This window comes from Macaca mulatta, chromosome 6 (assembly GCF_049350105.2).
Source record: "Macaca mulatta isolate MMU2019108-1 chromosome 6, T2T-MMU8v2.0, whole genome shotgun sequence".
NCBI lineage: Eukaryota > Metazoa > Chordata > Mammalia > Primates > Cercopithecidae > Macaca > Macaca mulatta.
The window spans coordinates 36,561,511-36,578,702 of NC_133411.1; the positions used below are offsets into that span (position 1 = coordinate 36,561,511).

Below are 17,192 nucleotides of genomic sequence, written 5' to 3' on the forward strand. Positions count from 1 at the left end.
TAAGGAGAGCATCATTAGACATTCCCTTTGAGCAGAAGGTCAGGGCTGTGATGGTCAGAATTTAGTTGAAGCCACTATAGTACAGGCTACAAGCTACACCAGTCCACAGGTCTTTTGTTTTTAACAAGTTTTCATACTAATCACTGTGGAGAAGTAGAGGAAAGCAAGGTCTCAAGGATGAAGAAGTTACAAAACTAATCCACTTTACACAACTCTTATAATTATTTTTTATCCCATGCACATTGGTAGCTAGAAACTGCCCTTTAACTTCTGCTGCCTTCTTTTATTCTTGAGGGCAGATCTCACCAAATATTATTCCTTCCCGTTGACTCCCATTAAATGAAAGTACACATCTAATTAGAGAAGAACTGGCATAAGTCAGTTCACGAGCTGTTGTTTAAATGAGTTATTTGCATTTTCGAGACCCTCCAGAGGGGTGAAACCTATTTCAGTGGTCCCATCTGTGTTCTTGCTATAGCTTCTTAGAGTATCTGGGTTTTATTTGACAACCTAGAGAATAGTTTAGCACAGTACTTATCACAGGCTTTCACCCAAGCACTTTTAAACACAGAGGAGAATTAACTAATGTGTGGTAAGTCTATAGAAATAGCCCAAAGGAATACACACTCCCACACACAGGGGAACATACATTCATTCATCAGTTCAAGGAGTTCTTCTTACATGAAGAGAACTATATTTTTGGATCAAGTCTCTCCATAAATGTTCCCTAATCTGATTTGTATCCTAATATAAAAGATAATGAGATGAAATACATGAAGAACCTGAGCCTTATGTTAGATGGTCTTAGATTCAGTTGGTGGCCCAATAATTTGCTACCTATGTGGCCTTGTACAAGCAGAGTGAATTGCTTAACCTCGATCTTTTCAATATTATAATCTCATGGAGATTATAATAATATATTATTCCATTGGGTTATTATGAAGATTAAATCAGTGATAAAGTATGGGATTATGCCTAACATAGAGTCTGGCATGTTTTAGGAACTCAATAAATATTAGATTCTCCTCCTTGTGTTTTTTTCTCAGAACTTTAGAAACCAGAGGTAAGAACATCACAAAATAACAGATGACTCTGCTTACTCCAATATGTGCCAAGAAGCAAAAATGCCCAGATGAACAATCTTACTTAATAAGATACTGAATGGAGATTCACAGTTCAATTAAATCAGCATGGATTTGTAAATACCCAGTTTACGCTCTTCTTTGGTCACTGTCAAGTAAGAACGACATTACTCATCACTTTGAATGATTGGGGGATATTTGGTTCACAGCTTTTAGACATGCCAGTATTTTTCCCTGAAGTCATTTTGTGAAGAAAAAGTTTAAAAAATAAAATATTTTTATTTTCAAAAACCATAGAAAGATATACATCTTATATGTGTGTGTGTATTTCTGCCTGTTGAGTGCATATTATAGAAGTGTATATATGTGTGTGAGTGTGTGTGTTTATGTGTGTATGCAGGGCTTATGGGTGGCAACTCTTGTGTGGTCAAAACTTTGTGTATAAGTTTTGATTCCCCAAAGACTTAACTACTAATAGCCCACTGTTACTGGAAGCCTTATCAATAACATAAACAGTTGATTAATATATATTTTTATTCTGTGTGTATTATATACTACAGTCTTACAATAAAGTAAGCTAGGAAAAAGAAAATGTTATAGAAAATCATAAGGAAGAGAAAATATATTTACTATTTATTAAGTGGAAGTGGATCATCATAAAGGTCTTTATCCTCTTCATCTTCACGTTGAGTAGACTGAGGAGGAGGAGGGGTTGATTTTGCTGTCTCTGATTGAAGAGTGGAGGAGGTAGAAGGGTAAGCAAGAGACGCAGGCACAAACTGTGTAAATTTATGGAAATATATTGTATTTTCTCTTACCTTTTGCTTCTTCATTTTCCTAAAAATATTTCTATATGGTATCAATCCTTCTTCAACTGTTTGCTTTAGTTTCAGTGCCTGTGTCATAGAAGGGTCCTTGTAAAAGAAGTCAAAAGCAGTCTTGAATAATTGGAACCCTTCTGCTGGATTGTCTAATGTCAGTTTGTTTTCTGACACTGCGTCTTCTACATCTTTCTCATCATCTGGCACTTGCTCAGAAGCACTCATCTCCATCAACTTATCTGCTCTTAATTCCTCTGGTGTTAAGTCTATTAGCTCCTTAATTTCTCCAGGATTCATATCTTGAAACCCTTTACCCCCTACCTTTTTTGCCATATCCACAATCTTTTTATGGTTTCCTTGATTGGTTCTGTTATAAATCTGGTAAAGTCATGTACGATATCAAGAAACAGTTTTCTTTTTCTTTTTTCTTTTTTTTTTTTTTTTTTTGAGACGGAGTCTGGCTCTGTCACCCAGGCTGGAGTGCAGTGGCCGGATCTCAGCTCACTGCAAGCTCCACCTCCCGGGTTCACGCCATTCTCCTGCCTCAGCCTCCCGAGTAGCTGGGACTACAGGCGTCCGCCACATCGCCCGGCTAGTTTTTTGTATTTTTTAGTAGAGACTGAGTTTCACTGTGTTAGCCAGGATGGTCTCGATCTCCTGACCTCGTGATCCACCCGTCTCGGCCTCCCAAAGTGCTGGGATTACAGGCTTGAGCCACCGCGCCCGGCCAAAGAAACAGTTTTCTTTAGCAGAAATGTATTGTTTTATTTATTGATGGTTTTCATAGCTTTTTCTATAACAATGATAGCATCTTCAATGGTTTAATCCTTCCAGACTTTTATGACATTCTCTCTACTGGGGATTTCTTCAATAGTGTTGACAATCCTTTCCGTAAAGTATCACGTGTGATGAGTGAGACTTAAAGGTCGTTATGGACCCTGATCTTGAGGCTGAATTATGGACATTGGTTTTGGGGGCAAGCAGACCACTTCCACAACTGTGCTATTGAACTTATCAAAAAATCTTTAAAAGGCAATCTCTTACTGACAAAGGGCTTTCTGACTTCAGGGACAAAGCAACAATGGAACTCATCCAGAAAAAGGGTTGTCACTGTCCAGGCCTTCCTGTTGTCCATAAAAAAAAAAAAAAAAAAAAAAAAAAAAAAAAAAACTTGGAGTTGGTGTTTATCTTTTCCCTTCAAGGCTTTTAGGTGTGCAGCTTTATAGGTAAGGGAAGTCTTAATCATAAATATTACTACATTTGCACAAAATGGTAGAGTTAGCATATCCCTTTCTGCCTTAAATCTTGGTGCTTGCTCCTCTTCCTTATTAATTAATGTCCTTTATGGTATTTATATCCAGAATAGAGCACTTCCATCTGCATTTAAAACCTGTTCATGTGGATATCCTTTCTTCTCAGTAATTTTCTTAAGGGTTCTGGGTACCTGCCTGCTGCCTCTTTTTCAGAAGAAGCTGCTTCTCCAGTTATCTGACATTTTTAAAGCCAAATTTTTTCTAAAATTATTAAACCATCCTTTGCTGGCATTAGATTCTCTAGCTTTAGATCCTTCACCTTCCATTTGCTTTAAATTGTCATATAGTGACTTTACTTTTTCAAAGCATATTAGTGTCTAGGTATGCCTTTCTGATATCAATCCATACTTATATAAAAATGACAATTTCAATATGAGATAAAAACATATTTCCCAAAAAGTACAACATTTTCATGCCTCCTGGCATAGCTACAGCAAAGGCTTTATGAATTTATCTTGTTTTGCAGTGGTCCTTGTGCTGGATTCATGTATCTTTAATGGCAGCAAACCACAGCTGCAGACCTCAGTCTAAGGTACATATCAAGAAATTCAACCCTGTATTGTAATGTCACGACTTCTCTATGCTTCCTGGGAGTACTTCCAGCATCACCAATGACATTTTGTGTGGTCACTTGGTGTTATTCAAAGTTTATGGTATTGCACTAACCATAATGAAAAATATGTGAGAACAGCAAGCAATCACTTTTTACTGTGATTCACAATTTACTAGAGTGATTGCTCACACAGAGATGATTAGCATCACATGGCATTTTCAGTGGACACTTGCCACAGTTGAGCTCATTGCAATAGCAACAGGAGGTAACTATGAAGTTATTAGGATAGTACAGTATGTACTTAATTTTGTGCAGTTGTGATTTAATACTATATCTTTCTGTTTATATTTCTCTTGACTGCTAGTGGCACCATGAATGGTCTATAAGTACTTTTAGTGAATTTCAACTTTAAATAATAGTATTGTGTGCATTTTATGGTAGTAAATGGTAAAATAGACTAGTATCTACATATATTTTGTGCATTCATGACATACTTAACTTTTTCTTATTTTTTTCAATATTTCTAGGGTAAGCAGTTCATCTGTAAGTTTTTTCCAATGCAAATCTCCATACAAATTTCTAGTATATTCACTGGAAAACATCCATGCATAAGTGGATCCACACAGTTCAAACCCATATTGTTCAAGGATCAGCTGTATATCCATTTGGATTTCTCTGTTTTTCCCTTCATCTTGGCTTACCCCTATAATACACATGAGGCTCACCACAACACTAATATCAAAGTTGAACTTATAAATACACCAGGCTTAATGTTCTTGCTAAGGACTGTAATTATACTACTGTAGCTCCTGTCCCTGCAAGGCAACTAATTAGTTAGTTCATGGCCAACAATTTTAGCAAGAAACAAGAAACTCTGAAATGCATTGACTACAGCTGCTAACACTGAGAATAAGGAGGACCCAGTTGGCAGGATGACAAAACAAACAAACTGACCATAATTGGGGAAATGTTTTTAATCTAAAAAGATAGACTTTCCTAATTCTTGGCAAAAGTTAATAGGGCAGTATACTAGGTAAAAATCCTTAGCAAAAGTCATAACCAAGATGCCATCAGTTATATTGCAACTGACTCCTCTGGCCAGCAGATGCCATAGATCCCTGTTTATTCAAATGTGGCCTAAGGATTATCTTAATGAGAATCTCTTAGTTGACTTAAAAATGCAGATTATATGACCTAACCAGCACCTCTATGGGTGGTACTGCATCAGCACCTCTGTGGGTGGTTCTGAAGTAAGCTAAAGTTTGAGGACCTCAGCAATGAATAGGTAACTAAACAAGAACATTCGGATCTCATTTCTTTACCATTGACTTGCTTTGGCACTTTGTTCTGTGATATGCTTATCCAAGTCCTCTCAGAAATCAGAAGATGCCCAAGTCACTTCCAGGTTTTGAGATCCCAGAATATTAAAAATAATGATATTAAAACAGGGTTACAAAAATGAACAAAATTTTGGTTGGTTTGATTTAAAATCAGTTAACACATTAATAGTACTTTCACACATTAGTAAAGCCACTTAATATCTGTCATAAAAATTAGATATCTTTGGCAGTAGCAACAAGAATTATATATTACTCAGAAATAAATTGAACAAAAGATGTGTAAAACCTGAATGGAGACAATTACTAATAACTTTTGAAGGGCAAAAAGAAAAAGATCTGAGTACACGGACACATGGGATGGAAAAACTCGTTATTGTAAATATGACAATACTCACCAAAATTAATTAACTAATTCAGTGCCATTTCTATCTGAATTTCAAGAAATCTTTTTGGAGAATTTTACCTAGTGATTTTAAATGGTTATACAACAAAGACTTAAGACAGCATAAAAAATAAAGTAGGAGTATATACTCTAACAGAGATCATGACTAAGTATTCTGCTTTAGTAACTGAAACAGTGTGATATTGGTTAAGGAATAGGAAAATAGATGAAAGGAATTGAATTAATTGACCTTGAAAAGGCCCGTGCATCTCTGGGAATTTACAAAAGTAGCATTAAAAGTCAGTGGAAAAAAGATATAAAGATAAACTTACATGTGCCTGTAGGACAATTACCTATCTATTTGGTAGAAAGATAGAAATAAAATTAGAGGATTGACGGCAAGATGACTGAATAGGAAGCCTCAGACTTTACTCTCCTACAGACACACCAACTGAACAAAAATATATAGTCCAAAAAGTCTTTATGAGATCTTCAGATTCCAGTTAAGAGGTAACAGTACACCCGGGTAAGCTCAAAGCCAAGGACACACCCATTGAAATGTGTAAGAGAAGCTGTTTGATTTCAACTGCATCATTCCTTTCTCCAAGCCACATGACTCAACACAATTAGGAGAAAAAAATGTAATTCACACTTACTCCTTTGGCAGAAAAATAAAAGAATGGAACACAGGTTAAATTTGTTTTTTTCAGGGTTTTGTCTGAGAGACTGATTTCTACCTAGCCTGATATGCATCCCTGATGGAGTTGACATATTTTAGGTGCCTAGGGTCATAGAGAACAAAAGAGAGCTAAGCAGCTTTTTGTAGCACCAGAAATCCTGTAGCACCCCAGACAAACACTAGAGAAAGAAAGATGTTACAAGCTCCTGAAAAAAGAAATGGACAAACCTTTCTAATTGGAAAGTTGGAGGCATAACCCCAATGAAGACACATCCCCATAAAAAGGTTGAGATGTTCCCAGATTCTGTAGCCAGGCTCATTGGTGAAGTTCTTATCCTATACGAAGCCAGCCCATATAATTGGGAGAGATGGCTGTTTTTTCAAATGCACCAATCACACAAGAAAAATAACAAAGCGCATGCATACACACACATGTATATGCACACACACACACACACACACACACACGAGTAAATGTGGTCTAATCAAAGGAACAAAATAAAATTCCAGTAACCAACTCTAAAAAACTAGAGTTCTGTCAGATGTGATGGCTCATGCCTGTAATCCCAGCACTTTGGGAGGCGGAGGTGGGTGGATCATGAGGTCAGGAGTTCGAGACCAGCTTGGCCAACATGGTTAAATCCTGTCTCTACTAAAAATATAAAAAATTAGTGGAGCATGGTGGCAGGCACCTGTAATCCCAGCTACTCAGGAGACTGAGACAGGATAATTGCTTGAACTTGGGAGGCAGAGGTTACAGTGAGTCGAGACCATGCCATGGAACTCCAGCCTGGGCAACAGTGCAACACTCTGTCTCAAGAAAAAAAAAATGGAGATCTATAAATTACTGGACAAAGAATTCAAAATAACCATCTTAAAACATAATGCAGTACAAGAGAATGAAGACAGCCAAATAAAATCAATAAAACTATGCATAAATGAAATCAGAATATCAACACAGAGACAGAAACTATTTTTTAAAACCCAGAAATTCTGGATCTGAAGAATACAGTAACTAAATTGAAAGAAAAATATATCAGAGGGGTTCCATAGCTGACTTGATCAAGCAGAAGGAAGAATTAGCAAACTCAAAGACAGGTCATTTGAAATTATTGAGTTAGAGGAGCAAAGAGAGAAAAGAATGAAAGAAAGTAAAGATAGCTGAAGAAACTTATGGAAAGTTTCCTAATCAAAGCCAGCCCATAAAACTTTGCATAGGATAAGCTTATGGAAACCTGAAGAAACTTACCATCAAGCAAACCAATATATCCATTATGGGAGTTCTGGATGCAGGGCATTGATATAAACAAGTAGAGAACTCAGGTGAAGAAATAATGCTCCAAAATTTTCTGAATCTTGAAAATAAGATGACAGTGAAATTCAAAAATCTGAAAGGACTCTAATGAAATCAGAGCCCCACATCAAGACAAACTATAACAAAACTGAAAAGTCAAACAAAAAAAAACCTTGAAAGAATAATAATAATAATAATAAAAAGTAACTCACGATATACAAAGAAGCTACTGCAAGTTTACCAGTGACTTTCTCAGCCAAAATATTACAGGCCACAAAGGAGTGGGATGATATGTTTAAAGTTCTGGGGAAAAAACCCCTGACAACTAAAGGTACTATATCCAGCAAAATTGTCCTTCAGAAATGAAGAAGAAATAAAGACTTTCCAGTATAAAAGCTGAGAAAGTTCATCACCAGTTGACCTGTCTCACAAGAATTGTTAAAGAGAATCCTCCAAGTTGACACAAAACAATGCTAGTCAACAACATAAGCATAAAGACATATAGGCTGGGCATGTTGGCTCACACCTGTAATCTCACCACTTTGGGAGGCTGAGGTGGGTGGATCACCTGAAGTCAGGAGTTCAAGACCAGCCTGGTCAACATGGTGAAACCCTGTCTCTACTAAAAATACAAAAATTAGCCAGTCATGGTGGCATGTGCCTGTAATCCCAGCTACTCAAGAGGCTGAGGCAGGAGAATTTCTTGAACCTGGGAGGCAGAGGTTGCAGTGAGCTGAGATTGCACCATTGCACTCCAGTCTGGGTGACAGAGAGAGATTTTGTCTCAAAAAAAAAAAAAAAAAAAAAAAAAAAAAAAAAAAAGACATATAAAATTATAAAGCTCTCTAGTAAAAGTAAATACATAAACAAAGACAGAATCCTGTAAAAAATGCAATGATAGCATATGAATCACTTTTAATTCAAGTATAGAGTTTAAAAGATTAAAACATAGAAATTATATAACTATAAAACTGTGTTAATGGCTATGAAATATAAAAAGATGCAATTTGTGATATGCAATTTATGATAACATAAAATGTATGTTGTGGGGAAATGTAATGGAGTAAAGTTTTTGTATGCAGTTGAATAGATGTTGTATGCAATCCTCATGGTAGCCACAAAGAAAATATCTATAGAAGATGCACAAAAGAAAATAAGAAAGGAATCAAAGCATGTCACTACAAGAAACAATGAAACACAAAAGAAGGCAGCAAGAGAAGAAAACATATATGAAATAACTACAAGACATAAAGAAAACAATTTTAAAAATAGCAATAGTAAGTTCTTTCATATCAGTAATCACTAAATGTAAATAGATTAAATTCCCCATTCAAAATAAAATGGAATAGTTGAATGTGTTACAAAACAACAACAAGAAGAATCAAATACATGCTGATTACAAGAGACTTACTTTAGACTTAAGGATATACACAGGCTCACAGTGAAAATATGGCAAAAGATATTCTATGAAAATGGTAACCAAAAGAGAGCAAGGTGGCCATACTTATGCCAGACAAATACACATTAACTCCAAAACTGTCACAAGAGACAAAGGACATTTTATAATGATAAAAGTCCATTTGCTAGGATGATATAAATATGTATGAACTAAGCAGCACACCATAAGATTGGTACATGAAGCAAACACTGACACAATTAAAAGTAGAAATAGAGAGTAACGCAATGATAGTAAATTTTAATACCCCACTTTCAATAATGAATAGAGCAGCAAGACAGAAAATCAATAAGGAAATCAAGGACTTGAACAATACTATAGACTAATTGGATATGACAGGCATAAACAGAACACTCCACCCAACAACAGTGGGATATGTTCTTTTTTTAAACTTTTATTTTAAGTTCAGGGGTACATGTACAGGTTTGTTATATGGGTAAACTTGTGCCATGAGATTTTGTTGTACAAATTATTTCATCACCCAGGTGTTAAGCCTGGTACCCATTAGTTATTTTTCCTGATCCTCTCCTCTTCCCACCCTCCACTCTCCAAAAGGCCTCTGTGTGTGTCGTTCCCCTTTATGTGCCCATGTGTTCTCATCATTTAGCTCCCACTTATAAGTGAGAACATGCAGTATTTGGTTTTCTGGTCCTGTGTTAGTTTGCTAAGGATAACAGCCTCCAGCTCCATTCATGTCCCCCCTGCAAAAGACATGATCTTTCTTTTTTTATGGCTGCATAGTATTCCATGGTATATATATAGAATATTTTCTTTATCCAGTTTATCAGTGATGGGCATTTAGGTTGATTCCATGTCTTTACTATTGTGAATAGTGCCGCAATGAACATACACATGCATGTGTCTTATCATAATAGATCAGTTTATATTCCTTTGGGTATATACCCAGTAATGGGATTGCTGGGTTGAATGGTAGTTCTGTCTTCATGTCTTTGAGGAATCGCCACACTGTCTTCCACGATGGTTGAACTAATTTATATTTCCACCAACAGTGTATAAGCACTTTTTTATTCATGACCTCACCAGCATCTTTTTTTTTTTTTTTTTTTTTGACTTTTTACTAATAGCCATTCTGACTGGTGTGAGATGGTATCTCATTATGGTTTTGATTTGCATGTCTCAAATTGAGAGAAAGGACTAGCTGGATTTCCTAGGCCAACTAAGAATTCCTAAGCCTAGCTGGGGAAGGTGACTGCACCCACCTTTAAACACGGGGCTTGTAACTCAGCTCACACCCAACCAGTCAGGTAGTAAAGAGGGCTCACTAAAATATCAATTAGGCTAAAAGCAGAAGGTAATGAAGTAGTCAAATCATCTATCATCTGAGAGCACAGCGGGAGGGACAATGATTGGGATATAAACCCCAGGCATTCAAGCCGGGAGTGGGCAACCCCCTTTGGGTCCCTTCCCTTTGTATGGGAGCTCTGTTTTCACTCTATTAAATCTTGCAACTGCACACTCCTCTGGTCTGTATTTGTTCCAGCTTGAGCTGAGCTTTCGCTCACTGTCCACCACTGCTGTTTGCCACCATCGTAGACCCGCTGTTGACTTCCACCCCTCTGGATCCAGCAAGGTGTCTGCTGTGTTTCTGATCCAGTGAGGTGCCCATTGCCACTCCCATTTCGACTAGAGGTTTGCCATTGTTCCTGCGTGGCTAAGTGCCCAGGTTCATCCTAATTGAGCTGAACACTAGTCGCTGGGTTCCATGGTTCTCTTCCTTGACCCATGGCTTCTAATAGAGCTATAACACTCACCACATGGCCCAAGGTTCCTTTCCTTGGAATCCATGAGGCCACGAACCTCAGGTGAGAGAAAAAAGGGCTTGCTGCCATCTTGGGAGTGGCTGCCACCATCTTGGGAGCAGCCCACCACCATCTTGGGAGCTCTAAGAACAAAGACCCACCTGTAACAAAATGATCAGTGATACTGAGCTTTTTTTTCATATGATTATTGGTGACATGTATGTCTTCTAAGTGTCTCTTCATATCCTTTGCCCACTTTTTAATGGGGTTGTTTAGTTCTTTATTTTCTTGTCAATTTAAGTTTCTTACAGATGCTGGATATTAGGCCTTTGTCAAATGCATAGTTTGCAAACATTTTCTCCCATTCTGTAGGTTGCCTGTTTATTCTTTTGATAGTTTCTTTTGCTGTGCAGGAGCTCTTTAGTTTAATTAGATCCCATTTGTCAATTTTTGGATTTGTTGCAATTGCTTTTGGTGTCTTTGTAATGAAATCTTTGCCCATGCCTATGTCCTAAATGATATTGCCTAGGTTGTCTTCCAGGGCTTCTATAGTTCTGGGTATTATATTTAAGTCTTTAATCCATCTTGAGTTAATTTTTGTATATAGTGTAAGGAAGGGACCCAGTTTCAATCTTCTCCATATGGCTAGCCAGTTATCCCAGCACCACTTATTGATAGGTAATCCTTTCTTTATTGCTTGTTTTTGTCAGATTTGTTGAAGATTAGACAGCTGTAGGTGTGCAGCCTTATTTTGGAGTTCTCTATTCTGTTTCATTGGTCAACATGTCTGTTTTGTACCACTACCATGCTGTTTTGGTTACTGTAGTCCTCTAGTGTAGTTAGTAGTTTGGTAGCATGATGTCTCCAGCTTTGTTCCTTTTGCTTATGATTGCCTTGGCTATCCAGGTTTTTTGTTTGTTTGTTTGTTTTTGTTTTTGTTTTTGTTTTTTGTCCATATGAATTTGAAAATAGTGTTTTCTAGTTCTCTGAAGAATCTCAATAGTAGTTTAATGGGAATAGCATTTAATCTATACATTGCTTTGGGCAATAGGGCTTTTAACAATACTGCTTCTTCCTAACCAAGAGCATGGAATGTTTTTCTGTTTGTTTATGTCATCTCTGACTTCTTTGAGCAGTGTTTAGTAGTTCTCCTTGTAGAGATCTTTTATCTCCCTAGTTATATGTATTCCTAGGCATTTTATTCTTTTTGTCATAATTGTGAATGGGAGTTTGTTCCTGATTTGGCTCTTGGCTTGACTGTTTTTCATATATAAGAATAGCAGTAGAATACATTCTTAAGCATACACAGAAGATTCTCCAGGCTTGCTATGGTCTGAATGTTTGTGTCCCCAAAAATTTGTGTTGAAGCCCTAACTTTCAAGATGTTAGGGAGTATTAGGTAATATTAGGAGATGGGGCCTCTGGGAGGTGATATACAGGATTACAAATCCCTTACAAATGGGATTAATAACCTTATTAATGGGATTAGTGCCCTTATAATAAAAGATATCCCAGCAAGAGCACTCATCCCTTCTGCCACAAAAGATTATAGTGAAAATATGATCATCTTGGAAGTCAGCTGTAGCACAGCAAAGAAAACAAGCAAGAAGGTGAAAAGGCATCCCATGAATTGGGAGAAAATATTTGCCTTCCACTTTGTATAAGTTTATAAGAAGTTTATACTCAAAATATGTAAGGGACTCATATGACTCAATAGTAAAACAAAACAAGAGAAAACAAAAAACTTAATTAAAAAATGAGCAAAGGACTTAAATAGACATCTTTTCTAGAAAGGACATAAATATGGCCAACAGGTGTATGACAAAGTGCCCATTATCACTAATCATCAGGAAAATGCAAATGAAAACTGCAATGAGCTATTACCTAACACTTGTTAGGATGGCTATTATCAAAAGGACAAAAGATAACAAGTGATGGCAAGGGTATAGAGAAAGGAGAACCCTTGGACACTGTTGGTAGGAATGTAAATTGGTGTCGCCATCATAAAACAGTATGGAGGTGTCTCAAAAAATTAAAAATAGACCTACCATATGGCATAGCCATTTCTCTGTTAGGTATATACCCCAAAGAAATGAAATCAGCACCTCTTAGAGATATCTGTACTTATACATTCATTGAAACATTATTCACAATAGTCAAGATATGGAAACAACCTAAGTGGTGAATGAATAAATGAAGAAATTGTCACACACACACACACACACACACACATATACACACACACATGCATCCACACATTTCATCTTGTTGTTTGTTTTCTTTGCTGTGCTAGGGTCCCCTTCCTAGATGGTCTCATTTTCACTGTAATGTCATGTGGCAAAAAGGATGAGTGATCTCTCTGGGATATCTTTTACAAGGGAACTAATCACACACACACACACAATCTGTATATCTATCTATATATATACATACACACATTATATATACACACACATATATATATATAATAAAATTTTATTCAGCCTTACAAAAGGAGTATTGCCAATTGCAACAACATAGATGAATCCGGAGAACATTATGCTACATGAAATGAGCCAGACATGGAAACAAAAATACTCTATGATGTCATTTACATGGAGAATCGAAAAAAAGAAGTTAAATCTATAGGAATAGATAGTAGAACAGTGATTACTAGGTGCAAGGGGGAAGGAAATAGGAAGAAGTAGGTCAAAGGGTACAAAGTTGCAGTTATGTAGGATGAGTAAGTCTAGAGAAGTAATGTACAGCATGAGGACTATAGTTAATAATATTGTATTGTACACTGAAAATTTGCTAAGAGTAGATTTTAGGTGCTCCTACCACAGCAAAAGTGACTATGGAAGGTGATGAACATGTTAATTTGACAGTAGCAATCATTTCACTATGTAAATGTATAACAAAACATCATATTGTACACCTTAAATACATAATAAAATAATTTAAAGACAAAACAAAATCTATTACATGTATTAGAGTGAAGTCATTTCATCAAAATAAAACAAAAACACAAAACCTAAACGTACATCAACAGATGAAAGGATAAAGAAACTGGTATATATCTACAATAAAATATTATTCAGCCCTATAAAATGAGAAAGTCCTATCATATGCAACAACATGGATGAGTCTTGAAGACATTATGCTAAGTTAATAAGCCAGTTACAAAAAAAGACAAATACTGCGTAATCCCGCTACATGAAGTATCTAAAATAGTCAAACTCTTAGAAGCAGCAAGTAAAATGGTGCTTGACAGGACTAGGGGAAAGAGGAAAGGAAGAGTTATTGTTCAATGTGTATAGAATTTCAGTTTTGTAATTTGAGTAATTTCTAGCAATTTGTTGCACAACAGTGTCCATATAGTTAACACTGCCATCATAAAACAGTATGGAGGTTTCTAAAAAATTAAAAATAGAACTACCATATGGCCTAGTAATTAAAATAATTAAAAATAATTATTACAGTAAAATTTAAATTATGTGTTTTCTACCACAGCAAAAATAAATAAATAAATAAATAAATAAATAAATAAAATGAGACATTGTGAATAAAAATTATTTTTTATTTTAAATATTTACTTTGAGTAATTTAATGCTTTGGTATATGCATGCATGTAAACTTTATCTCTGTCTTTCTGGTCTCCCTGTTTTTGTTTATCTTTCTGTCTGACTCTGTATCTATCTATCTATTCAAAATTTTAACAGTGAGATATCATCTTACACCAGTCAGAATGGCTACTATTAAAAAGTCCAAAAATAACAGATGCTGGTGAGATTGCAGAGAAAAGGGAACACTTGTACACTGTTGCGGGGGGGTGTAAATTATTTCAACTATTGTGGAAAGCAGTATGGTGATTTTTCAGAGCTAAAGGTAGAACTACCATTTGACCCAGCAATCTCATTACTAACTATATACCTGGAGGAATATAAATCATTCTACCATAAAGACACATGCACATGAGTGTTCAATGCAAAACTATTCACAATAGCAAAGACACGAACATCAACCTAAATGCCCATCAATGACAAATTGGATAAACAGAATGTGGTACATACACACCATAGAACACTAAGCAGCCATAAAAACAAATGAGTTCGTGTCTTTTGTGGGAACATGAATGGAGCTGGACGCTATTATCCTTAGCAAATGAACACAGAAACAGAAAACCAAATACCACATGTTCTCACTTATAAGTAGGACCTGAATGATAAGAACTATGAACACGAAGAAGGAAACAACAGACACTGGGATCTACTTGAGGGTGGAGGGTGGAAGGAGGGAAAGGAGCAGAAAAGATAACTATTGGATACTGGGCTTAATACCTGGGTGATGAAATACTATGTACAAACCACCCTGTGACACAGGTTTAACAAACCTGTGTAACAAACCTTCACATGTACCCCCAAACCCAAAATAAAAGTTAAAAACAAATAAACAACAAAAACATTTTTAACATTTTTAAGCCACTTTCTTCATCCCCTTACCAATGGACTTGACATTTCAGTGTAGCAAGTCTTTTTGCTTCTCTGGGGGAGATTTAACAGATTTCTGTGTTACAGAAATCTGTTAAAAGACTATTAGTGTTAGTAAGAGTGAAGCACTTTGGCATCAATAATTTAGCCATTTAGGCTTTCAATATTGCTTGTAGAAAAATAGACTTGACCTTTGTCCAAGGACTGCTGATTCAGACTTTGTAATGACTTCTCATTTATTTCATTTCCAATGCAATTCCATGACTATACAATAACCTCAGCATCTCCAAAGCAGAATCTGTAAATTAGAGATTATTTCACAGAGAACAGAGATTTGCAAGGACCTACATGGTGATGATTCAGAGCAGGTCATAGAAAAACAATAAAAAGTTTTTCTACAACTTGTATATCCTTTTGTATAATTTGTTCCTAATTGGCCCCCTATGGCTATTTGAACATATGACCACAAATAATTTGACACTCCTCCCATTGAGAAGTGGGGTCTGTGTTTCTTTCCCTAGAATATGAGTGGGTATGTGTCTGCTTTACCAGCAAAGTATGATGACAGGACACTAGAAGCTTTCTGAGGTTAGGTCATAAAGACCCTGCTGCGTCTTCCTTGTTCAAGGGGATGGGCCCTCTAGAGCACTCAGAATCCACTGAGACCACATGCTGTACAAAAGCCACGACTTGTGAAGAGGCTATATGCATGCTCTCTGGAAGATAGCTTCAATGGAGCCTAACATTTAAGTCATTCCACTACAGGCACCAGATGTGGAGGTTAGTTGTGGGGCTAGGTAGCAGCCAACACTCACAGCAGTAGGTTTACATGGTCATATGGTGTATTCGTCAGCTTTCACACTGCTGTAAAGAAATACCCGAGACTGGGTAATTTATAAAGAAAAGAAGTTTAGTTGACTCACAGTTCCATATGACTGGGGAGGCCTTGGGAAACTTACAATCATAGCGTAAGGTAAAGGGGAAGCTAGGACCTTCTTTACATGGCAGCAGGAGAGAGTGTGTGTCAGCACAGGAAAAACTACCATTATAAAATCATCAGACCTCATGAGAATTCACTATCACGAAAACAGCATGGAGGAAACCACCACCCAATCCAGTCACTTCCCACCAAGTCTCTCCCTAAACACCTGGGAATTACAACACAAGATGAGATTTGGGTGGGGCATAAAGCCTAACCACATCATATGGTCCTAGATTTTCGCAACATTTGCAAAAGTAAAATATTGCAATTCAATTGGAAAAATAAAAATCTCTGTGTATTGTGTTCCGGTATTGTATTTAGGAATTTTTTTTTCTAAGAGAAAGCCCCCTAAATCTTCAAGGTAAATATTACAACCTCCTCTTATTACTATAGGTAGTCAGGCAGACATGAACAAGGCAAGAGAGCACCCCCTTCCCCACCGCCCTGCAACCAGGAACGTCAGGTGACCATCAAGTGATGGTTGTTAACTTTTTCTCTAAAATAATAATTGGTTGCAGCCAACTCCAGGGAAAAGCAGTCTCCCAATAGATAGAGAAAAACTAAAACTGGTGGTTAGCAGCTTCCTGATAAGATTTTAGGAGTTCAGCAAGTGGATTCAAACATGTGCATTAAGAGGGAAAATGGCAGAGTTTCACTGGTATATGACCTTTTAGGGATGTTTGACTGGCAGGGGAAGAACACCTCAAGTGAGCATGTGTACAAGTCCAGTAAAGACACTGCATGTGTAGCCCTCCCGAGTGCTGGCAGTCCACTGAGCAGGCGGACAGCCCACCCCAAGGGAAGAATCATGGGAGAAGGAATGCAAGACCCTGGAAGCATGCCAACATATGAAACCTCAAGTCAAAAGGTCAAACTGTGCACCTGATCTCTCAGGTTGCCTGCTTGCCCCAATTCCAAGTGTGCTTTACTTCCTTTTGTTTCTGCTCTAAAGCTTTTTAACGAACTTTGATTCCTGCTCTAAAACTTGCCTCACTCTCCTACTCTGCCTTATGCCTCTTGGTTGAATTCTTTCTTCTGAGGAGGTAAAAATTGAGGTTGCT

At 36.9% G+C, this 17,192-nt stretch overlaps 1 long non-coding RNA gene across 1 annotated transcript in view; it reads left to right on the forward strand.

Moving 5' to 3' along the window:
* LOC106998707 (uncharacterized) overlaps positions 1 to 1,362 on the forward strand; it is a 73,191-nt gene extending 71,829 nt beyond the window's left edge. Inside the window, exon 3 of the long non-coding RNA XR_001445242.3 lies at positions 1,047 to 1,362. This is a non-coding gene — a long non-coding RNA (uncharacterized LOC106998707). The remainder of the gene's footprint in view (positions 1 to 1,046) is intronic.
* The last annotated feature ends 15,830 nt before the right edge of the window (positions 1,363 to 17,192 follow it).